This window comes from Salvelinus namaycush, chromosome 16 (assembly GCF_016432855.1).
Source record: "Salvelinus namaycush isolate Seneca chromosome 16, SaNama_1.0, whole genome shotgun sequence".
NCBI classification, from domain to species: domain Eukaryota; kingdom Metazoa; phylum Chordata; class Actinopteri; order Salmoniformes; family Salmonidae; genus Salvelinus; species Salvelinus namaycush.
The window spans coordinates 3,426,898-3,452,330 of NC_052322.1; positions in this window are offsets into that span (position 1 = coordinate 3,426,898).

Genomic DNA, 25,433 nt, shown 5'->3' on the forward strand with positions numbered 1-25,433 from the left:
ATCGAGATGCTGCGTGACTTGGATGGGTTAATCTTCATACGGGCCCAGCTGATGTTCTCCTCGAGTTTTCTGAGCAGTCTCCTGGTGCATGGGACAGTGGTGGTCAATGTTGTAATGTCGTCCATGTAGGCTCTGAGTGGAGGGAGGCGGAAACCAGAGTCGACTCGCTGTCCACCAGCAACCCATTTTGAGGATCTGATGATAACCTCCATTGCCATTATGAATGCCAACGGAGAAATTGTACATCCCGCCATTATACCTACATTCAGGCACTGCCATGAGGTGGTGAAGCAGAACTGCAGATCCTGGAAGTACGACTTCACCAGGGTTGTGATGGTGTCCGGTATGTGGAAAAATCTGAAGGCAGACCACAGGAGTTCATGAGGCACAGAGCCAAATGCATTGGCGAGGTCGAGGAAGACTACATGGAGGTCCCTTTTCTCCACCTTGGCCATTTGGATCTGGTGCCAGATCATGCTGGAATGTTCCAAGCAGCCAGAGAACCCTGATATTCCTGCCTTCTGTACAGATGTATCGACGTACGCATTCCTTTGCCGGTACTCGGCCATCCTCTGGGCAACAACCCTAAAGAAGATTTTACCCTCGACATTCAGTAAGGAGATTGGGCGGAATTAGCTGATGTTCACTGCATCCTTCTCCTTAGGGACCAGGACCCCGCCTGCCCTACGCCACACTTTGGGTATTATCTTCTTTTGCCAAGCTGTTCTCATAAGCCTCCAGAGGACCTTCAGGACGTCTGGTGCGTTCTTATACACTTTGTACGGGACTCCATTTGGCCCCGGGGCTGATGCTGTTCTTGCCCGTCGAACTGTGTTTTCCACCTCTTTCCATGTCGGAGGGCTGGTCTCAATATGATGTTCCGGGGGTTCAATGGGTGGGATATCTGATGGGATGGCCAGATGTTCATGTCGCTTTGAGTCAAAGTTTGTTGTTATCAGGTGCTCCTCTAGGTCTTTCTTTGTTGTTTTTAGAGCTCCACTTTTTTCCTTCGTGAAGAGACTTTTAAGGAACTTGAAGGGATCTTTATAGAATCGAGTTCTAGTTTGTTCTTTCTTCCTTCTGCGTTTCCGTAAGTTCTCTGCTCTACGGAGGGATGCCAACCGGGTTTTAATGTCAGCCTGAAGTGCCTCTATGCCCTCCTTTTCCACTTCCGAGGCCTTCTTCCACTGTTTTTTAAGCTGTCTCCTTTCTTGAACGAGGCGCTTGATTTCTTGTTGCCTCCTGGAAACTGGTGGGGTTGGAACCTTTCTCCCGCCTTTTGCCTCTTGCACTCCAAAGCTTTTCTGCCCCGTACTCATAGATGATGTCCCCCATCCTCTCCAACTTCTTCTCCACTGTGCCTCGAAGTTTCTCGAGGGTCAAGGTAAGGTCAGTATTCACTGCTTCCCACAACTTCTTGTCACTGGCGCCAGGCCACTTCACATACGGTCTGTGCCCTGGTAGTCTCCTTTCGAAGGCAGGTCTGGGAGGCTGGGTGAGTTCCACTCCTGTTGTTGGTTCCACCTCAGTTGTTACTTCGGTGCTTGAGTTTACGTCCTCCATGACAGTGGTACTGATGCACTGCAAACTATGGTTTGCGTCCAGTTGCTGTGCTTCATTCGACTGATTTGATCGCTTTCGCCTCTGTCTCTCTTTACCCAAACACCCCTTCTTCCCCTGGTGGATCCTCAACCCATGGTGTGATGTAACTTTCCTCCAACCACAGACACATACCTGCATCTGTTTGTGGCCCGCTGTTGCAGCGGAACTTGTGACAGTTGCTGTGGTGTTCTCTTGTGCTGTGCTCTCATTACTCGTAGTCGTTTCCAGTCCAGTCGTTACCATGTTGTCAGCCGATGAGTCATCTTCCGCCCCCGCTCTCGCAGACTCTAGGGGTATTCTCGTATGTTGACTTTCTGTAGCTAAAGCGGGTGTTTCCAACATACTGCAAAGCATGGGAAACTACAGAAATGGGAAGCTACCCCATGACTGTCCCAGTTAGCTAGCTAACATTATGTAAATACAACTGTCTGGCTATCTAGCTAGCTCGCTGGCTAGGCAGACTGAGGTAAATAAGTAAAGTTACAGTAGGTAGCAGTGTCAATCTAAAAACAGCTTAAATTATTTATTTCAATTCAACAGTATTTTCTTATATAAAGACACATATAATGGTAAAGAAAGAGTGTTAACTTTCCGGTCTTGTCAGTCCTCTGAAGCAGTAGATAGTCAGCAGGTAGTCACCGTCAAAAACACTGTCCCTGGAGAGCAATTCTGAGGTAATACATTTACGCTGACTCAGCGAGCACTTGAGGTGAAATAGAACTAGAACTGCCCGCGTCTTCCGTCCTACGCGACCGCTACGAGGTAAAATATAGCCAAGCAACCAGCATAGCAACGGACACTTTGGCTCATTACGTAGGCTGGTCAGAATTTTGCAAGTTCTAGCAACAGCCCTAGCAACGGAAACTAGAACTCATCGAATCTCATTGTGACGCAGAGGGTGACACTTTTTGTCATGGGGACACTATTTGGCATGACAGGCTTGAAAACCAGATTGTATCAAAAATACAGTTGTCACTTAAATTATTTAGCTGTTTGAAAACAAAATTCCTAAGAGCTAAAGAATCTAGATTACATTTCTTCAGAAGGGGTTTCACCAGAGCAGTTTAGTGCAGTAGCGAAAGTGCCTATGAACAGGGAGTGATGAACAATAGCTTGCACTTCTTCAGATATGCAATTAAAATCTGTTTTGAAAGTGTTGGGGATCGGATCGAGAAGGCAGATAGAAGGCTTAAGTTGTGATATGACTTTAATGAGAATGTCTGTCAACCAGGGAAAATATATCCATAGTAAAACACTTAAAAAATAATCGTAATCCGACGATGGGTTGTGTGCGCCACCATGTTTTCTTTTCTTCTTCTATCAACCAAAGACAAGATGAGACAAGATGAGTTCGATCTGTTTGCAGTATGCATTTTGAAGGTGGTGTGTCATCTACCATCATTCACTTCCCATCGTTCCCTTCCGGGAGTTTACTCGAAAGATGAGTGAAACATCCCTTCACCTAATTTTGTAATAACATTTTTGGTCTGACAGATGTTAATGTGACACCCAGAATGCATTGTATAATGTCAACAAACATGGCGCCGAACATAGCTAGGAAATAGCTTAGCATTAGCTCATCATAATCAGTATTACCTTCAAAGGTTATTTTACACACGTCATACAATCTATATAAGAATCGGAATTCATGATGTCACCAGTACCTGAAAACGTGAATAAAACAGTAAATACATTATGCTCCATACCTACGGTACTACAGTAGAAACGACAACACGATTGTCACGTTGGTATAAAGGGATCGGGAGACAGGCGCAGGAATGCGTAATAGGGTTTTTTATTGACCCAAATTACAGCGTGCCATGTAAAGGCACAGGGACGAAGACCAAACAAACGTATACAAAACACAGGGTTGAAACCCAAACAAAAGAGTGAGGAGTTTCTCTAATAAATAAATACACTGGGCGCACAATGACACTACATGGGACGAAACCCGTAATCATCTGCACAATACAAGTGGCACGAAAGCCAACACAGCACAAGTGCTCACAGGACCAACGGTCATTGGAACAATAATCGACAGCCCAATGGAAACCAAAGGGCACGTTTATACAATTACAATCAGGGAAATGGGGACCAGGTGTGTGTAATGACACAGTTCCGGAGGGATCCGTGACAACGATATACAGAAAATGAGGTACTTACTTTGATAGGAACGCACACAACAATGAAATCAATGCGAGTGCCAGCCAGAAAATGTGCCAGGGGGAAAACGTTTGTGCAACCCTGCGCAAATTCCTGCATACATGATCTGGGGAAACACGGTAAGTACTTGTGCTCTCCTTGAAGAGAGAAGTTTGTCCAGTTCAGTAAATCCTCAAACATAAATTGTCCGCAACAGTGAAATGGCCTACTCCTATGTGAATTAATGAGGAGGCAGAACACACCTCAGTTCAAACTCTTGTTAGAAAATAAAACTTTTTCGAAAATTATTTGAAATTGACAAGTTGAAACAGCCTATAGATAATTAGCAGGCAGCGTGTCTTGGTTTGAGGGCAGCCCGGGTTAACTATACCGTTGCTTAACGATCACATTTTTGGAACATTCTGACATCACGTGCATAAATAAACTCACGCTGGGGGCGACCGTTAGAGATATTTGGAACACACACGTGAAAAGTTAAAGTTAGCAACTAAATCATTACAAGAGGAAGGCAGAATAGGTGATCGAGTATATAGCTTAGGTCTCCACATTTCAGTTATAAGGACTGCATTTGACAAACTCCACTGTGGAAAAGGTGACATGTTGATATGCTTCAGTTTGCTGCCATATGATTGGCTTTCAAGATCACAAGGTAAAATCGATTCTCATATATATTTACAATCCATTTATCCAAATGACTTACTCATTTACCTTGCTCTTATACATTTGTAAATGAAAGTGCATGGAGAACGGCGTTATTTATATTGGGGAAAAACAAGTAGATGTTGTTCCACTTGGAAGCGACCGGTTGCTCAACCTTATTCATCGTTTCATTGTGCATAAAGTTATGAGGGAATTAAATCGAGGTCAGAATACGGCGTATCTGTAGACACACCCCCGCCACACTTTCATTTCCTTGATCTCCACCCCAAACGAATAGCGGGTGAATAGAATGCTATTCTCATGCTTAAGTTCAAGGGCAGAATACTGTATGTGTAGAGAGAAAAGTGCATAAAATGGGAATTATGTTCCATTTACGCACACTTAACTCGGGTCTGAATTCCCCCTCTTGAAGAATTGGCAGCCATTGATCATAAGGGAAAATAACTATTTAAAAGACAAATCTTGAAAGATGTTTGCAAAAATGTTTGAGGCTATGAGCGTGTGTAATATGTGTTACAAGTAGACTGACTCTCCTCTGTTCCAATGAGAGAATGACTGTGTGTGTGTGTGTCTATTTGTATGTGTTTGTGTGCATTCTCTCATGTGTGTTTGTCTATGTGTCTGTGCGTGTGCCTGCGCGTGTGTGTGTGCCTTTGACTGTGTGTGTGACCCTGTGTGTTTGTGTGTGTGTGTGTGTGTGTGTGCGTGTGCGTGTGCGTTGAGGGATTTATTTGACCCCTTATTGCCAGTGTGAGCCGATTGCTGAGATGAAAGCATGCCTTCCCAGTCTGGCTTGGTTTCTATAGATATGGACACAGCACCACACTGGCTTAGAACAATGGAGGGGCCTGCCACTCGCGCCAGCCCCTCTCAGATCATCACTCTATCCGTCAGAGCAATCATATTTTAAAAACAATAACAGGGCCAGAGGGGCACGATTCAATTGTGTGTGAGTCAGTGTGTGTGTGCGCACGGTTGAGTACGTGTGTGTGAGAGTGAAGGGGTGGGGTGAGTGAATATGTCAGTGTGTGTGTGTGTGTGTGTGTGTTTATGACAGTGTGTGTCAGGGTAACAGTGGTCATTTTATGTGTGTGTTTTGTGTGAGTGTGTTTCTTCGAGTGAGTAAATGTGTATACGTCTATGTATGTGACAGGTGATTTTGCGTTACATCTCTATATGTAGTTGTGTGTTTGTTTTAGTTGAGCGTGAACATGGTGGTTTGAGTATGCGCACATCTCTGAGCTTATGTGCGTGTGTCTACGGTGCGCGGTAGGCTTTGATGGCGCGGCGGGAGCGTGCCTAATGTGACTGCTCCTGTAGGGGTCCTGCACTGAGCCCCCTGCCCCTTTGCTTGTCTCCGCTGGTCAGGGGAACAACTCTCCTCTGCTAAACTTAAAAGGAACCCGAGGAATCCCCTCGGCCCCGTCCTCGGCCCCCCCATGTTTTTCAGATGGCATGACATCATCCCATTAACAAAGGGGGTTGGGGAGGAGAGAGGGAGGGGCGAGTGAACGGGATAGGGAGCGAGGGGGCACCAACAAACACACCAATCAGTCACACAGCAACACTGCTGCCTGGCCAGACTACAGCACACCGGCCCTTTCCCAGTCAGCTCACCCATTGTACAAGTCAGTATTTGACGTCCATCCATGTCTGAGGACGTCGGGAGATGACGTGGAAACTGGCCACAAGGGGCAACAGTGAGCACTGTTACCTTCAAGTAGGTTTAGCTTTTGCGAGGGTGTTGGATGGGAATGGAGGCTGTGTATAAGCATCCGCCTTTGAATCCAGCATTTTTGAGATTTTTGTTTTAAGCCTATCCCAATCATTAACCCTTACCTTTACCAGTCGGAGTGAATGCCTAACCTTAAGATTTCGGAGATAATGCCTTAACTTAACCTTAAACACTTGAAGTTTGAGAAACATGGATGAACTGCTAATTCTAACATGAGACTGTGAGAGCCAGTTGCCTTTTCAGCTGCTCTGGACGCTAATGTCTCCTACTCCTCTCTTGTCTCTTCCTTTCACTTTTGGTCTTGTCTTTCTTTCCTTTGTTTCTCTATTATTTACATTCTCCAGCTCTCTATTTCTTTGTCTCTCTCTCTCAGCTTTCCCTCTCTATTTCTGTCTCTCTCAGAAACCTGTTATATTTACATAGAATGTACCTAATTTCACAACATCCTCAATATACCCCTCATACCCTCCCTTGTTTCACCTCCTCCCTTTTCTCTATACATCCATCTATCATCCTCACTACACTATCTTACTTTCTGTATCCCAATGTCTATTTTTATCTCAGCATTTCCAGAGGTGTGGTCCTGTGGGGTCCTGTGTGGCTCAGTTAATAGAGCATGGTCTTGCAATTCCAAAGGTTATGGGTTTGATCCCTGCTGGCCCCACCCAACGGTAAAATGTATGTATACACACATGACTGTCCGTCTTTTGGATAAAAGCATCTGCTAAATGGCATGTGAAATATATTATCTCGCTCCATCTCTCTAGCTGTCTGTCTTTCTCCAGCCATAACCTTCCTATTATCTCAAAGAAAGGTGCACACAATCTCAGAACATCTGACACACAAAAACATTGCTAATACACCCCCCCCCCCTCCAACACCACCACACACACACATCACACACACACCTAATCTGCTCTGTTTCCAACCCCCTTCTAATAAAGTACATTTCTGGAGCCTTGGATGTATGAGGCTAACATGATCGGATCCTCAGCGTCTGAAAGAAAGATAAAAAATGAATTGCTTCCTGGTTGTTTTTGTGAGACGACGATGCAACAACAACCGAACCAAGTACAACAAACCCCCTCCCCTCCTTCTCTCTCCCCAGTGTTCTCTCCCTTACTGTTGCGGTTGTCGCTGACGACGGTTCCCTTCCAACCAATCGGCAGGCATCTTGGCATGTATATAAAGAGCAGTTTGGACCAAAGCTATCGTTTCCTTTCTAGTCTCAAGACAGGGGGGTTTAAACTATGAAAGCTGCCACTAAAGCTGCGTTTCACAGCATTTTTAGATTATCAAGAACATTTCAGAATTTGATGATGAATTGGTGATACGATTTTGTTCACTCAATGTCCAAAAACCAACTATTATTTACCAAATAGCCACAGATTAACTAGCTATTACAAATAGTGTAATCCTACCTAAATAGTGTAATCCTACCTAAACTTATGCCACAAGAAATGCTTGCAATCATCTTTATGCTTTTGTGCAAATGTTTCTCAGCTATATATTCACTCAAAAGCATGAAGGCATCCCTTGAGTTCCCGATCCCCTTAAGTATTCATTTTGTTATTGAGAGGAGTACAGTATGTACAGATTGGGAGACAGATATAGAGAGGGGTATAGAACGTTGTCAATGTAACTGACCAGTGTTTCCAGATTTCTATGAAATATGACCTAGTTACTTACAATATGAGTGAAATAGTTTCCGTTCATGCAAGTAGACTGCTGATTGGCTAGCGCATCCTCCTCTAGACTGCTGATTGGCCATCTCATCCTCCTCAGGGTGATTACATCATGTTCTATGAGGAAATAGCAAGCATTTTTTAAACGGTCTGTTTGAGTTGGGGGTTTTTCAACCAATAATTTTTTTTGGCCACAAATACAAGCAGAGAACAAGTCAACAACATTATTTGGGATATGAGTAACCAAAATATGAATTATTAAGAGTGAGATTTACACTGGGCAGTTACTTTAAGGACACAGACAGTAAGCCAAGCAAGGGCTCGAACCCCTGTCGCCAGGTGAGCATATGTGGTACTGAGTCGGGAGCTTAGACCTTTACACAAGACTCCAGCACTTAAAAAAGGTATTTTTGACCTCAATGGGACTACCTGGTAAAATAATGGTAAAATTAATAAATAGAAAAAGGACAAAAACAAACTGTTTCAATGAGTGATAAGGGATTTTATCCCTCACTTTTGGTAAAACCATCAAAATCAGACAGGTCCTGTTTAGGTCAAAGCCAAGGTCAAAGCCAAGGTCAAAGCCACCAGCAACTTCTAATGTCACGGCCAGTGAATCCTGACTGTTCCTGCTCCGTTTATTAGCTGTGTGTGTGTGTGTGTGTGTGTGTGTGTGTGTGTGTGTGTGTGTGTGTGTGTGTGTGTGTGTGTGTGTGTGTGTGTGTGTGTGTGTGTGTGTGTGTGTGTGTGTGTGTGTGTGTGTGTGTGAAAAAAAAGAGAGAGTGTGTGTGTGTGTGTTGTGAAATGCTTTTTCAATTGGATTAGGGCTGTGTTCCTTCTCTCCCTCTCTCTCTTTCTCTCTCTCTCTCAACAACAAGTGCTGGTGAGCGGGCCTCCAGCCTGTTGGGGAGGCAGTTTAATGGGCGACCGTTTGCCAACTGCTCCTTTGAGGGATGGCGGTGGCGGCGGAGCCAGGATTTGGGAGGGAAGGCCGGTGCCGACGGATCAGACACAGGGGGGGACCAGCTCCATGTGAACAACAACGCCCCTGCTTCAAAAACAAGCACTGACTCTCTGCCACTACTGGCCACAGTCTACACACACAGACACACACAGGCAGGCAGGCAAGCGAGCATGTAGACATGCACACATGGACAAGCATGCGCATCATTTATTGGGGCCAAGGTGTTATTTGCTATTTTACGATGATAGTCCTGTATCACTCAGTTGGTAGAGCATGGCGTGGGTTTGATTCCCGGGGCTTTAGAAAAAAAGCGTCTGCTAAATGGCATATATAGTGCTCCAAGAGAAATGCTATTTTTACCACAGCAAAAGCACCTACCTTTACTATAACTAGGGTTACTAATTCTATACAATATCATGCTATGTGAATAGCAACTACTTTCACTATGACTCTTACTGCTACGCACCCCCCGTTGTGTGTGTGCACACAGACACACAACGCCTAAAAACAGAGGCTCCACTGCTGCAGACACCCTCTGCTCCCTGGGAATCCCTCCATACACCCCCACCCCCCTCTCCCTTAATCCCTCCCTTCCTCTGAATTCACTGGCACTTCCAGAAAGCTCCGAGGCGCCAGTGAAGCGGGTCTCATCTCTGGGGAACAATAAAGCAGATCTTCATAAAAACTTCAAAAAGTCCTTGCCAAGTGTTTTATAGGTGCTTTAAAGGTTTATTGGCCCTGGGGAGAGAGAGCTGAGTGATGCAGTAATCTATGCACCGCAGCCCTGTTTTTCCACCCACCGCACTGCTGCTGCTGCTAATGCTAATGCTAGCTGTGTGTGCTGCTGCTGCTAATACTAGCTGTGTGTGCTGCTGCTGCTGCTAACGCTAGCTGTGTGTGTGTGTGGATGTATGGGGCTGAACTGGGGGAAACAGGTGATCACAGGATGAAGGAATGAAATGGAATGAGAGGGAGAGAGGGTTTCTGGTCTGTCACCGGCACAACAGACACCCTGTCAAAACAAATGACATAATATAAAATATATGACAGCATGTATTTACTGTCCTGAATTTTCATATCCTTTAATAGAAAACACTTATTTTACAAAAGGATGGATTCATTTTATATTCCAAAGTGTGTGTGTGTATGTGCGTGAAGAGTGTGTAAGGTCATTTATAAGGTAATCTGATCACTACACCCTTGGGCTGCTACCCTGAGGCAGGGGTATCACCCCTGCATTAAGGACAGGGACCATCATCAGGACATGCACACACACACACGCACGCACGCACGCACGCACGCACGCACGCACGCACGCACGCACGCACGCACGCACGCACGCACGCATACACACACACACACACACACACACACAGTCTAGAATGGCCCAGCAGCAGGACTTCACAGGTGTCTGCCTCTGAATCATCACTTTCGGATCCAGTAAACACTGTAGAAAGAATATGATCACATTCATCTCCCAGATTATTTCTCTCTCATCACAGCCCGAGTCTGGGGGGACAGATACACTTCATGGCCCTTCATATTAGGGGATTCAGCTATTTCAACCACACCCGTTGCCGACAATCGAGCACACAGCCATGCGATCTCCATAGACAAACATTTGGAGTAGAATGGCCTTACTGAAGAGCTCAGTGACTAAATTGGACAAAAGTTTGAGAAAAAAAACCAACTCAAACTTGTATCTCCAACAGACCGTTTAAAAAATGCTTGCTATTTCCACATAGAACATGATGTAATCACCCTGAGGAGGATGAGATGGCCAATCAGCAGTCTAGAGGAGTATGAGCTGGCCAATCAGCGGTTTACTTGCATGAATTGTTTTTAATGACTGGTATAAGCCCACACCATTCTGTTGTTAGGGTACGCCTACACAATTCCAACACATACTTAATAAAAAAATGAAAGGAAACTATTTCACTCATATTGTAAGTAATTATAGGTCAAATTTCATAGAAATCTGGAAAAACTGGGCAGTTACTTTAACAATGTTCTGTACCCCTCTCTATATCTGTCTCCCTATCTGTACCTACAGTATACAAAGTATGTGGACACACCTTCAAATTAGTGGATTAGGCTATTTCAGCCACATCTGTTGCTGACAGGTGAATAATATGGAGCACACAGCCATACAATCTCCATAGACAAACATTGGCAGTAGAATGGCCTTACTGAAGAGATCAGTAACTTTCAACGTGGCAGTTCGTCAAATTCCTGCCCTTCTAGAGCTATCAACTGTTATTGTGAAGTTGAAATGTGAAGGAGCAACAGTAGCTCAGCCGCGAAGTGGTAGGCCACACAAGCTCACAGAACGGGACGCCAAGTGCTGAAGCGTGTAGCACGTAAAAAATGTCTGTCCTCGGTTGCAATATTCACTACCGAATTCCAAACCGCCTCTGGAAGCAACGTCAGCACAATAACTGTTCAACAGGAGCTTCATGAAAAGGATTTCTTTGGCCGAGCAGCGGCACATAAGCCTAAGATCACCATGTACAACGCCAAGCGTCGGCTGGAGTGGTGTAAAGCTCATCGCCATTGGACTCTGGAGCAGTGAAAATTCATACTCTAGAGTGATGAATCACGCGTCACCATCTGGCAGTCCGATGGATGAATCTTGGTTTGGCGGATGCCAGGTGAACGCTACCTGCCCCAATGTATAGTTCCAACTGTAAAGTTTGGTGGAGGAGGAATAATGGTCTGGGGCTGCTTTTCATGGTTTCGGACTAGGCCCCTTAGTTCCAGTTCAGGGAAATCTTAACGTTACAGCATACAACGACATTCTAGACAATTCTGTGCTTCCAATTTGGTGGCAACAGTTTGGGAAAGGCCTTTTCCTATTTCAGCATCACAATGCCCCTGTGCACAAAGCGATGTCCATACAGAAATGGTTTGTCGAGACCAGTGTGGAAGAACTTGACTGACCTACACAGAGCCCTGACCTCAACCCCATCAAAAAACTTTGGGATTAATTGGAATGCTGACTGCGAGCCAGGCCTAATCGCCCCAGATCAGTGCCCGACCTCACTAACGCTCTTGTGGCTGAATGGTAGCAAGTCCCCCGCAGCAATGTTCCAATATCTAGTGCAAAGCCTTCCCAGAAGAGTGGAGGCTGTTATAGCAGCAAAGGGGGGACCACGTCCATATTAATGTCCATGATTTTGGAATGAGATGTTCGAGGAGGTGTCCGCATACTTTTTAATGTATTTGACGAGGCATTGCACCAGGGCTAAATCCACTCCCCTTCAATGTCTTTTATGAGTGTGAATTGCCACTATTCATGGACATTTCTAAATGTTTTTTTTTTTTAAGTATTTCCAGATTTGTCACGGCCTAAAATTAGCAAGGGTCTTCCCAGACTCTTCAGGTTTAAAATGACGAGGTGTCAGAATTCCAGGACAATTCTTAAGTTACTGTCGATAAGCGGTCAAGGACTTATCTTAAAGATACAGTGTGCTTGTGTGTGTGTGTGTGTGTTTCAAGTCTGTCATGCTGTGTGTGTGTGGGTGTGTGTAAAGGCATAAAGGTATCTGTATGCATGTGCATTTGCATGAATATATTAACGCTGTGTGTGTGTGTGTGTGTGTGTGTGTGTGTGTGTGTGTGTGTGTGTGAGGGGAATGTGTCCAGCTGCATATTAGTGTGTGGTATCTGTTGGTAGGGAAATATGCAGCTTTTTCTTTTCTCAGGGGGATGTAGAGATTGTGAGTTTACAGTTGAAGTCTGAAGTTTACATGCACCTTAGCCAAATACATTTAAACTCAGTTTCACAATTCCTGTCACGATCGTCTTGCTGAGAGAGAGTGGACCAAGGCGCAGCGTGTGCAAAATACATTCTCTTTTATTTTAGAGAAAGGAAAAAACACGCAACGAACACTTTAACAAACTGAAACAAAACAACAAACGATCGTGAAGCTATAGACGTAAGTGCACACACAAGCTACAAACGTACAACATAGACAATTACCCACATTAACCTAGTGCCTATGGCTGTCTTAAATATGGCTCCCAATCAGAGACAATTAATGACATCTGTCTCTGATTGAGAACCATTCAGGCAACCATAGACACAGCTAGACACCTACACTAAACACAAACCCATCTACTCTACTTAACCCCCTAAACCATATAACCACCCTAGACAATACAAAAACACATACCTTCCCCATGTCACACCCTGACCTAACTAAAATAATAAAGGAAACAAAGAATACTAAGGCCAGGGCGTGACAATTCCTGACATTTAATCCTAGTAAAAATTCCCTGTCTTAGGTCAGTTAGGATCATCATTTTATTTTAAGAATGTGAAATGTCAGAATAATAGTAGAGATAATTATTTATTTCAGCTTTTATTTCTTTCATCACATTCCCAGTGGGTCAGAAGTTTACATACACCCAATTAGTATTTGGCAGCATTGCCTTTAAATTGTTTAACTTGGGTCAAACGTTTCGGGTAGCCTTCCATAAGCTTCCCACAATAAGTTGGGTGAATTTTGGCCCATTCGTCCTGACAGAGCTGGTGTAAGTGAGTCAGGTTTGTAGGCCTCCTTGCTCGCACACACTTTTTCAGTGCTGCCCACAAATTCTCTATAGGATTGAGGTCAGGGCTTTGTGATGGCCACTCCAATACCTTGACTTTGTTGTCCTTAAGCCATTTTGCCACAACATTGGAAGTATGCTTGGGGTCATTGTCCATTTGGAAGACCCATTTGCGACCAAGCTTTAACTTTCTGACTGATGTCTTGAGATGTTGCTTCAATATATCCACATATTTTCCCTCCCTCATGATGCCATCTATTTTGTGAAGTGCACCAGTCCCTCCTGCAGCAAAGCACCCCTACAACATGATGCTGCCACCCCCATGCTTCATGGTTGAGATGGTGTTCTTGGGCTTGCAAGCCTCCCCCTTTTTCCTCCAAACATAATGATGGTCATTATGGCCAAACTGTTCTATTTTTGTTTCATCAGACCAGATGTACTTTTCTCCAAAAAGTACAAACTTTGTCCCCATGTGCAGTTTCAAACCGTAGTCTGGCCTTTTAATGGCGGTTTTGGAAGAGGTCATTTTACTGTTGATATAGACACTTTTGTACCTGTTTCCTCCAGCATCTTCACAAGGTCCTTTGCTGTTGTTCTGGGATTGATTTGCACTTTTCACACCAAAGCACGTTCATCTCTAGGAGACAGAACACATCTCCGTCCTGAGCAGTATGATGGCTGCGTGGTCCCATGGTGTTTATACTAGCGTACTATTGTTGAAGGTGGTACCTTCAGGAGTTTGGACATTTCTCCCAAGGATGAACCAGACTTGTGGAGGTCTACAATTTGTTTTCTGAGGTCTTGGCTGATTTCTTTTGATTTTCACATGATGTCAAGCACAGAGGCACTGAGTTTGAAGGTAGGCCTTGAAATACATCCACAGGTACACCTCCAATTGACTCAAATGATGTCAATTAGCCTATCAGAAGCTTCTAAAGCCATGACATCATTTTCTGGAATTTTCCAAGCTGTCTAAAGGCACAGTCAACTTAGTGTATATAAACTTCTGACACACTGGAATTGTGATACATTGAATTATAAGTGTAATAATCTGACTGTAAACAATTGTTGGAAAAATGTCTTGTGTCATGCACAAAGTAGATGTCCTAACCGACTTGCCAAAACTATAATTGGTTAACAAGAAATTTGTGGAGTGGTTGAAAAACGAGTTTTAATGACTCCAACCTAAGTCTATTTAAACTTCAACTGTATATGTATGTACGTACAGTACCAGTCAAACGTTTGGACACACATACTCATTCCAGGGTTATTCTTTATTATTACTGTTTTCTACATAATAGTGAAGACATCAAAACTATGAAACATCACTTATGGAATCATTTTTATTTTATATTTGAGATTCTTCAAAGTAGCCACCCTTTGCCTTGATGACAACGTTGCACACTCTTGGCATTCTCTCAACTAGCTTTATGAGTTTGTCACCTGGAATGCATTTCAATTAACAGGTGTCCCTTGTTAAAAGTTAATTTGTGGAATTTCTTTCCTTCTTAATGCGTTTGAGCCAATCAGTTGTGTTTTGACAAGGTAGGGGTGGCATACAGAAGATAGCCTTATTTGGTAAAAGACAAAGTCCATATTATGGCAATAAAAGTTCAAATTAGCAAAGAGAAATTACAGTCACAGAATTCAAGTAACAGACACATCTCAACATCAACTTTTCAGAGGAGACTGCATGAATCAGGCCTTCATGGTCGAATTGCTGCGAAGAAACCACTACTAAAGGACACCAATAAGAAGAAGAAACTTGTGAGAGTAAGAGGAAGAGCAGAGTAAGTCAACGGATGATATCTGCATGTGTGGTTCTCACCGTGAAGCATGGAGGAGGAGGTGTGATGGTGCTTTGCTGGTGACACTGTCAGTGATTCTTTTTAAATTCAAGGTATACTTAACTAGCATGGCTATCACAGAATTCTGCAGCAATCAACATCCCATCTGGTTTGCACTTAGTGGGAATATCATTTGTTTTTCAACAGGACAATGACCCAACACACCGCCAGGCTGCATAAGGGCTATTTGAAGTGCAGCATCAGATGTCCTGGCCTCCACAATCACCCGACCTCAACCCAATTGAGATGGTTTGGGTTGAGTTGGACCGCAGAGTGAAGGAAAAGCAGCCAACAAGTGCACAGCATATGTGGGAAGTCCTTCAAGACTGTTGGAAAAGCATTCCTCATGAAGCTGGTTGAGAGAATGCCAAGAGTGTGCAAAGCTGTCATCAAGGCAATGGGTGGCTGCTTTGAAGAATCTAAAATATGTTTTGATTTGTTTAACACTTTTTTGGTTACTACATGATTCCATATGTGTTATGTTATAGTTTTGATGTTTACTGAATTCTACAACATTCTACAATGTAGAAAATAGTAAAAATAAAGAAAAACCCTTGAATGAGTAGGTGTGTCCAAACTTTTGACTGGTACTGTATGTTTGTGTGTGTGTGTGTGTGTGTGTGTGTGTGTGTGTGTGTGTGTGTGTGTGTGTGTGTGTGTGTGTGTGTGTGTGTGTGTGTGTGTGTGTGTGTGTGTGTGTGTGTGTGTGTGTGTGTGCGCGCGTGTGTGCCTGCGTGCGTGAGTGCCTGCGTGCGTGTGGAAGGGGGGAGTGTGATGATTATTGCAGAAAATAAGCAGCAATATATGGTAGGTGTTAAGTATGAATTCCTCTTTTTCATGTAATGCTTGATATTCGATAATGAAGATAATAGATCAACTCATAACTAGGGCTGTGGGGATCATAACTACGTTGACCATATTACTGCCGCACCGGCAGTCACAAGTCATGACCGTAGTCCACGTGACCTTTGAGTCATGGTAACTAGGCTTCTCCAAAACTCTGATGCTGCTGATGGTCATTAGTAGCCGACTAAACTTGCTAAAGTCCAGTCGCTAACGGCCTGGTAATCAGCGCTCTATTGTCTCTCTAATCACTCTGACATCAATGCAAATGCAATCGTAAAAATCTAATCGAAAAGTTCACGAGAGCACTGCCATTCAGAATTTGAGCGGGATAAAAATGACCCGTTGCGCAGTGAGGACCAGCTCCTCATAGCTGGTTGATGCATGAAATGAAAAAGGTGTTCCTATAAACCCATGTTGCACAACATTCCTATAGGCTAAGCTATGCAATTGTGTGAGGAAACAGAGTTTTGATGGCCTTTATTTGTATTTATTATGGATCCGCATTAGCTGCTGCCAAGGGAGCTGCTGCTCTTCCTGTGGTCACCAAAATTAAAAGGCAGTTATATACAATGAACAGAAATTACGTTTCACAACAGATTTCACAACACATTAAGTGTGTGCCCTCAGGCCACTACTCTACTACCACATACAGTATCTACAACACAAAATCCATGTGTGCGTGTGTGTCTAGTGCATATGTAATTATGTGTGCGTGTGTGTCTAGTGCATATGTAATTATGTGTGCGTGTGTGTATAGTGCATATGTAATCATGTGTGCGTGTGTGTCTAGTGCATATGTAATCATGTGTGCGTGTGTGTCTAGTGCATATGTAATCATGTGTGCGTGTGTGTATAGTGCATATGTAATCATGTGTGCGTGTGTGTATAGTGTATATGTAATTATGTGTGCGTGTGTGTATAGTGCATATGTAATCATGTGTGCGTGTGTGTATAGTGTATATGTAATTATGTGTGCGTGTGTGTATAGTGCATATGTAATTATGTGTGCGTGTGTGTATAGTGCACATGTAATCATGTGTGCGTGTATGCAAGTGTCTGTACCTGTGTTTGTGTCTATTCACAGCTCGCGCTGTTCCATAATCCTTCCATAAGGGGTATTTGTATCTGTTTTTAAATATGATTTTTCTGCTTGCATGAGTTACCTGATGTGGAATAGAGTTCCATGTAGTCATGGCTCTATGTAGTACTGTGTGCCTCCCATAGCCTGTTCTGGACTTGAGGACTGTGAAGAGACCTCTTCTGGCATGGGTGTCTGAGCTGTGTGCTAGTAATTTAAAACCGACAGCTCGGTGCAATAGACTTTTCAATGTCAATTTCTCCTCAATTTCAATTATTTTTTCTTTGAGCCAGGAGAGATTGACATGCATATTATTAATGTTAGCTCTCCATATCCAAGATGGCGTAGCAGTCAGGCGTATTTTGTCTTCGTCTTGTCGTGTCTCGTGTATATATCTTTATATACTGTATATCATTTAATATATTTTTTCTTCGCATATATTTTTTTCTTAACCCCAACTTCAACATACTCTCCTGCAACCCGCCTCACCCAATGTGGTATGGATCTGCTATTTTCTTTACTTTAGAACCGGAACCCCAAACAGATGCTAGGCAGGTAACTAGCTTCTAGCTAGTAGTCAGCTAGCCACTGCTAGCGGTGATCAGCTAACCTTTAGCCAGGACAACTCCTGCCAGTCTGTACAGCGTGTTTCAATCCAGAGCTTATCGGACTCCTTTTTCTCCATATCACCGGATTCCTACCGCAAGCTCTGAACCTCTTCACCTGGATCATCGCAGCTAGCTAGCTGCTATCCAATTGGCTTCTCCTGGCTAACGTCTCTGTCCCGAAGCAAGCACCAATTAGCTTGAAGCTAGCCCATGCTAGGCCCATCTCCCAGCTAGCTGAAGAGGTCCATCAGCCACTCCTTGGGCTACAATACCTATTTTGCCGTTTGGCCTGGACCCCTTTTATTGCCGATACGGAGCCCCACCGATCCATCACGACTGGACTACCAACATAATCTGCCCGAGGGTTTTTTTCAACAGGCTCCTTCATTGCGACGTCCCCTGAATGCCCATCTGCTAGCCTGCTACCAGCGGCCCGTTAGCTGTCTAGAGCATCCCGGACTGTTAGCGGAAGTGGTCCATCAGTCAATTTCTTGGGCTACTATATCTATTTTGCCAATTGGCCTGGACCCTTTAACGACACGGACCCCTGCTGATCCATCACGACTGGTCTGCCGACGTAACCGCATGAGGGGGATACAACAACCGACTTCTTCCGTCGCGACGTCCCTCTAAGGCCCCTCTGCTAGCTTGCTAGCTCCGGCCCGCTAGCTGTCTCCAACTCGTCCAGTTACTCATTGGACCTTATGATCACTCGGCTACGCATGCCTCTCTCTAATGCCAATATGCCTTGTCCATGGCTGTTTTGGTTAGTGATTATTGTCTTATTTCACTGTAGAGCTTCCAGCCCTGCTCAATATGCCTCAGCTAACCCTCTTGTCCCACCTTCCACACATGCGGTGAGCTCACCTGGTTTACTTGATGTCTCTAGAGACAATACCTCTCTCATCATCACTCAATGCCTAGGTTAACCTCAACTGTATTCACATCCTACCATACCTTTGTCTGTACATTATGCATTGAATCTATTCTACTGCGCCCAGAAACCTGCTCTTTTACTCTCTGTTCCGAACGTACTAGACAACCAGTTCGTATAGCCCTTATCCGTACCCTTATCCTACTCATCCTCTGCTCCTCTGGTGATGTAGAAGTTAATCCAGGCCCTGCAGTGCCTTGCTCCACTCCCATTCCCCAGGCCCTCTCATTTGTTGACATCTGTAACCGTAAAAGCCTTGGTTTCATGCATGTTAACATTAGAAGCCTCCTCCCTAAGTTTGTTGTATTCACTGCTTTAGCACACTCTGCCAACCCAGATGGCCTAGCTGTGTCTGAATCCTTGCTTAGGAAGGCCACCAAAAACCCTGAAAAACCTTCTGCCCCCAGCTGTGCCCTGTACACCATATGTGAATTGATTGCCCCCCATCTTCAGAGCTCGTGCTGCTAGGTGACCTAAACTGGGACATGCTTAACACCCCGGCCATCCTACAATCTAAGCTTGATGCCCTCAATCTCACACAAATTATCAATGAACCTACCAGCACCAACCCCAAATCCGTAAACACAGGCACCCTCATAGATATTATCCTAACCAACCTTCCCTCCAAATACACCTCTGCTGTCTTCAATCAGGATCTCAGCGATCACTGCCTCATTGCTTGTGTTTGTATTGGGTCTGCGGTCAAACGACCACCCCTCATCACTGTCAAACAATCCCTAAAACAAATCAGCGAGCAGGCCTTTCTAATCGACCTGGCCCGGGTATCCTGGAAGGATATTGACCTCATTCCGTCAGTAGAAGATGCCTGGTTATTCTTTAAAAGTGCTTTCCTCACAATCTTAAATAAGCATGCCCCATTCAAAAAATGTTGAACCAGGAACAGATATAGCCTGTGGTTCACTCCAGACCTGACTGCCCTTGACCAGCACAAAAACATCCTGTGGCATACGTCATCAGCATCAAATAGCCGCCGCGATATGCAACTTTTCAGGGAAGCTAGGAACCAATATACACAGGCAGTTAAGAAAGCAAAGAATAGCTTTTTCAAACACAAATTTGCATCCTGCAACACAAACTCCAAAAAGTTCTGTGACAATGTAAAGTCCATGGAGAATAAAAGCACCTCCTCCCAGCTGCCCACTGCACTGAGGCAAGGAAACACTGTCACCACCAATAAATCCACAATAATTGAGAATTTCAATAAGCATTTTTCTACGGCTGGCCATGATTTCCACCTGGCCACCCCTACCCTGGTCAACAGCCCTGCACCACCCACAGCAACTTGCCCAACCCTCCCCCATTTCTCCTTCAACCAAATCCAGATAGCTGATGTTCTGAAAGAGCTGCAAAATCTGGACCCCTCAAATCAGACGGGCTAGACAATCTGAACCCTCTCTTTCTAAAATGATCCGCTGAAATGCAACCCCTATTACTAGCCTGTTCAACCTCTCTTTCGTATCATCTGAGATCCCCAAAGATTAGAAGGCTGTCGCAGTTCTCCCCCTCTTCAAAGGGGGAGACACTCTAGATCAAACTGGTACAGATCTATATCTATCCTACCCTGCCTTTCTAAGGTCTTCGAAAGCCAAGTTAACAAATCCCACCGTACCTTCTCCACTATGCAATCTGGTTTCCAAGCTGGTCATGGGTGCACCTCAGCCACGCTCACGATATCATAACCGCCATCGATAAGAGACAATACTTTGCAGCTGTATTCATCGACCTGGCCAAGGCTTTCGACTCTGTCAATCACCACATTCTTATCGGCATACTCAACAGCCTTGGTTTCTCAAATGACTGACTCGCCTGGTTCACCAACTACTTCTCAGACAGTTCAGTGTGTCAAATCGGAGGGCCTGTTGTTCAGACCTCTGCAGTCTCCATGGGGGTGCCACAGGGTTCAATTCTCGGGCCGACTCTTTTCTCTGTATACATCAATGATGTCGCTCTTGTTGCTGGTGATTCTCTGATCCACCTCTACGCAGACGACACCATTCTGTATACTTCTGGCCCTTCTTTGGACACTGTGTTAACTAACCTCCAGACGAGCTTCAATGCCATGCAACTCTCCTTCCGTGGCCTCCAACTGCTCTTAAATGCAAGTAAAACTAAATGCATGCTCTTCAACCGATCGCTGCCCGAACTTGCAAGCCCATCCAGCATCACTACTCTGGACGGTTCTGACTTAGAATATGTGGACAACTACAAATACCTAGGTGTCTGGTTAGACTGTAAACTCTCCTTCCAGACTCACATTAAGCATCTCCAATCCAAAAGTAAATCTAGAATCGGCTTCCTTTTTCGAAACAAAGCATCCTTCACTCATGCTGCCAAACATACCCTCGTAAAACTGACTTTACTGCCGATCCTTGACTTCAGCGATGTCATTTACAAAATAGCCTCCAACACTCTACTTAGCAAATTGGATGCAGTCTATCACAGTGCCATCCGTTCTGTCACCAAAGCCCCATATACTACCCACCACTGCGAGCATACCTGTATGCTCTTGTTGGCTGGCCCTCGCTTCATATTCTTCGACAAACCCACTGGCTCCAGGTCATCTATAAGTCTTTGCTAGGTAAAGCCCCGCCTTATCTCAGCTCACTGGTCACCATAGCATCACCCACCCGTAGCACTCGCTCCAGCAGGTATATTTCACTGGTCACCCCCAAAGCCAATTCCCACTTCGGCTGCCTCTCCTTCCAGTTCTCTGCTGCCAATGACTGGAACGAATTGCAAAAACCACTGAAGCTGGAGACCCATATCTCCCTCACTAACTTTAAGCACCAGCTGTCAGAGCAGCTTACAGATCACTGCACCTGTACATAGCCCATCTGTAAATAGCCCATCCAACTACCTCATCCCCATACTGTTATTTTTTTTTCTCCTTTACACCCCAGTATCTCTACTTGCACATTCATCTTCTGCACATCTATCACTCCAGTGTTTATTGCTAAATTGTAATAATTTCGCCACTATGGCCTATTTATTGCCTTACCTGCCTTATCTTACCTCATTTGCACACATTGTATATAGACTTTTTTCTCTATTGTGTTATTGACTGTATGTTTGTTTATTCCATGTGTAACTCTGTGTTGTTGTTTGTGTCGCACTGCTTTGCTTTATCTTGGCCGTTGTAAATGAGAACTTGTTCTCAACTAGCCTACCTGGTTAAATAAAGGTGAAATAAATAAAAAATTTACATTTAAGGGCCAGCCGTGCTAACTCTCGATCCACATTATTGCAGGGGATGTAAGCCATAACACTTAGCAGATAATCGATAAAAATCTACACTGAAGTCTAACAAAACAGCTCCCACAATCTTTTTATTATCAACTTCTCTCAGCCAACATCTTGCAAGACACAGGATCTGTGGAATAATTTGTTTGTGAATCCGTATCTCTTCTGAGTCTGATACAGATGATTCTATACTCATTCATGGGATGGGGTTGTTCATTTTTCCTGTTCCTGTGCATTCATTGTAACTTGACTCAGATCTTGTGAAAGGAATGGTTTGTGTTGGTGTGCGTCCTCATCTACCACTTGAGGGTATTGATCTTATTCTGGGTAACCAGTTAGCCGGTGTACAGGTCTGGGCAGGAGTCAGAGAACTCTCCCTTTATCTATCCAGCTTGTGCAGTGACACGTGCCATGAGCCATGAGGTGTCAGTAACTGAACAAAATTCTGTGTCTGTTACAAAATCGTTTGACTCGCCTTTGCCTGAGCATCTCTTGTCTGTTTCTCGTGATGACTTCGTGAAGGAACAGCAGGATGGCCTTTCTTTGAAGGAGCTGTTTGACAGAGTGTTGCCAGCTGATGGGATAGAATGCTCTGCACAAGGTTACTCGCTTCAGAACAGTATGCTAGCTCGGAGGTGGGTGCCTCATTGGGAAAACCTTTTCGGTGATCCTATCATGCAGATTGTAGTTCCCTCTATGTTTCGCCAGTCAGTTCTTCAAACCTCCCATGATAATGTTGCTGGACACTTGCGAGTTAGGAAAACGTATGACCGTTTTGTTTGTTACTTTTTATGGCCAAGGTTGAAGCGTGACATCTCTGCTTACATTAAAACATGTCACACATGCCAGTTGGCTATGTCACACATGCCAGTTGACTGGTAAGACAAATCAATCAATTCAATCAATCAATCAACTCCTCTGTATCCTATGCCGTTGGTCAGCCTTTTGAACATTTGATCATTGACTGTGATGGTCCTTTGCCCCGCTCTAAGTCTGGCAGTAGTTATTGCTTACAGTGATGTGCCAAGCAGCAACCAGGTACCCTGCTGCTTATTCGCTACACACAATAACTACTAAGTCTGTTGTGAAGGCTTTATCTCAGTTCATCTCTGTTTGGCATTCCTAAGGTCATTCAGAGTGAACAAGTCTCTAATTCTACCTCTCACATGTTTGCACAAGTGCTACACCAGCTTCGTGTCAAGCATAACCAGTCCTCTGCCTATCACGCACAGTCTCACGGTGCGTTAGAGCGTTTTCATCAAACCCAAAAGTCTTTCCTGCATCCATACTGTACAGAGCTAAATTGTGATTTGGAAGGTTTGCCACGGTTACTGTCGGCAGAAGAGTATAAGATTCAGTCCAAATGATCTGGTTTGTGGACATGCAGTGGGTGGCCCTCTGGCTGTGTTGCAGGGCAGCTGGGGAACAGTAGAGCCACCACAAAATGTACTCGATTATGTCAATGGTTTTCGTAATAGACTGTTCCCTGCTGGTGAAATGGCAAAAGAGAAACTGAAAAGTGCACAAGTAAAGATGAAGCATATTTATGACCGTCGGTCTGAACATAGACAATTTAGCCCTGGTGACCAGGTTTTAGCTCTTTTACCTATTGTAGGTTTTCGTTTTCAGGATAAGTTCACTGGTCCTTCCACAGTGGTGTGCAAAGTGTCTGAACAGAACTATCTGATTGCAACTCCTAAGCGCAGGAAGGCCACCTTTTTCATCTGAATTTGTTGAAACCTTGGAACTCTCGTTCATCGGCATCGACTCCTGCTAAGTCAGGTGATAGTTCCCTGAGAGTTAGTTCTGTCCTTTCAGAATTCTCAGTTGCCCTAGACTTCTTTTTGCCTCATACATTGTATGAGGAGGAGAGTTCAGCTCCTGATGATGGTGTTTTGCAAGGCTGTTAAAAAAATTCAGGAGAGTTAGGGAATTTGCATGCTCTGTTGGGGAATTTGGATGATGGTAAACGTACTGAGTTAGTTGTACTCATTGAAAGTTATCCGGCACTGTTTTCTGATACGCCCTCTCGTACTCATCTCATTGAGGATGATGTTGATGTCGGAGATGCTCAGCCAATAAGGCAGGACTTCAACCGTGTTTCTCCTGACAAGCGCAAGCACTTAGACTCAGAAGTCAAGTAAACGTTGGATAACGATATTGCTGAAAATTCTTGTTCCAGTTGGGTTTCACCTTGTCTGTTAGTCAAGAAACCTGATGCATCTTTAAGGCCATGCACAGACTATCGTAAAGTTAACAACTCTACGACGCCTGATTCCTTTCCTCTTCCTCGTTTGGAGGATTGTGTTTATCAAGTGGGTTTTGCTAAATCTGTGAGCAAGTTCAATCTTCTAAAAGGGTACTGGCAGGTCCCCTTGACTCCAAGCGCAAGGGAGATTTGTGCTTTCATTACAACTTCTGGACTGTTATTCTTATACAGTTATGCCTTTTGGTTTGCGTAATGCACCTGCAACATTTCAGCGCCTCATGAACCGTGTTGTCTCCGGTCTGGATGGATGTGCAGTGTACTTGGATGACGTGGTCATTTATAGTGACACCTAGTCTCAGCATGTCCAATGTATACAAGCACTTTTTGATAGGTTGGCTTGGGTGTGTTTGATAGTTCATCTGGCCAAATGTGAGTTTCCTAAGGCAACAGTCACTTCTGGGAAAAGTGGTCAGTCAGGGTGTGGTAAGCCAAGTGCATGCCAAAGTTGAAGCTGTTGAACAGTGTCCACCTCCCATGACTAAGAAAGTGCTTATGCACTTTCTCTGCATGGTTGGTTATTATCAAGTGCTTATGCACTTTCTCTGCATGGTTGGTTATTATCAACGCTTCAGTAAGAGCTTCTCCTCAGTGGTAGCACCCCTGACCCGACTTGCTTAAGGCTCAGATGAAGTATGTTTGGTCGGACAGATGTCAAGCTGCATTCGAGAATGTAAAGACACTCTTGTGTTCTGCCACAGTGCTTCTTGACCCTCGTTTGAATGTACTGTGCATTCAGAAAGTATTCAGACCTGATCCACATTTTGTTACGTTAAAGCCTTATTCTAAAATGGATTACATGTTTTTTCCCTCATCAATCTACACACAATACCCCATAATGACAAAGCAAAAACAGTTTTTTTTATAAATTATTACAAATTATACAAAAAATAAAACTGAAATATCACATTCACATAAGCACTCAGATCCTTTACTCAGTACTTTGTTGAAGCACCTTTGGCAGCGATTATAGCCTCAAGTCTTGACTCTACAAGCTTGGTACACCTGTATTTGGGTAGTTTCTCCCATTCTTCTCTGCAGATCCTCTCAAGCTCTGTCAGCTTGGATGGGGAGCGTCGCTGCACAGCTATTTTCAGGTCTCTCCAGAGATGTTATATCGGGTTCAAGTCTGGCTTTGCTTCTCAAGGACATTCAGAGACTTGTCCCGAAGCCTATCCTGTGTTGTCTTGGCTGTGTGCTTAGGCTCGTTGTCCTGTTAGAAGGTGAACC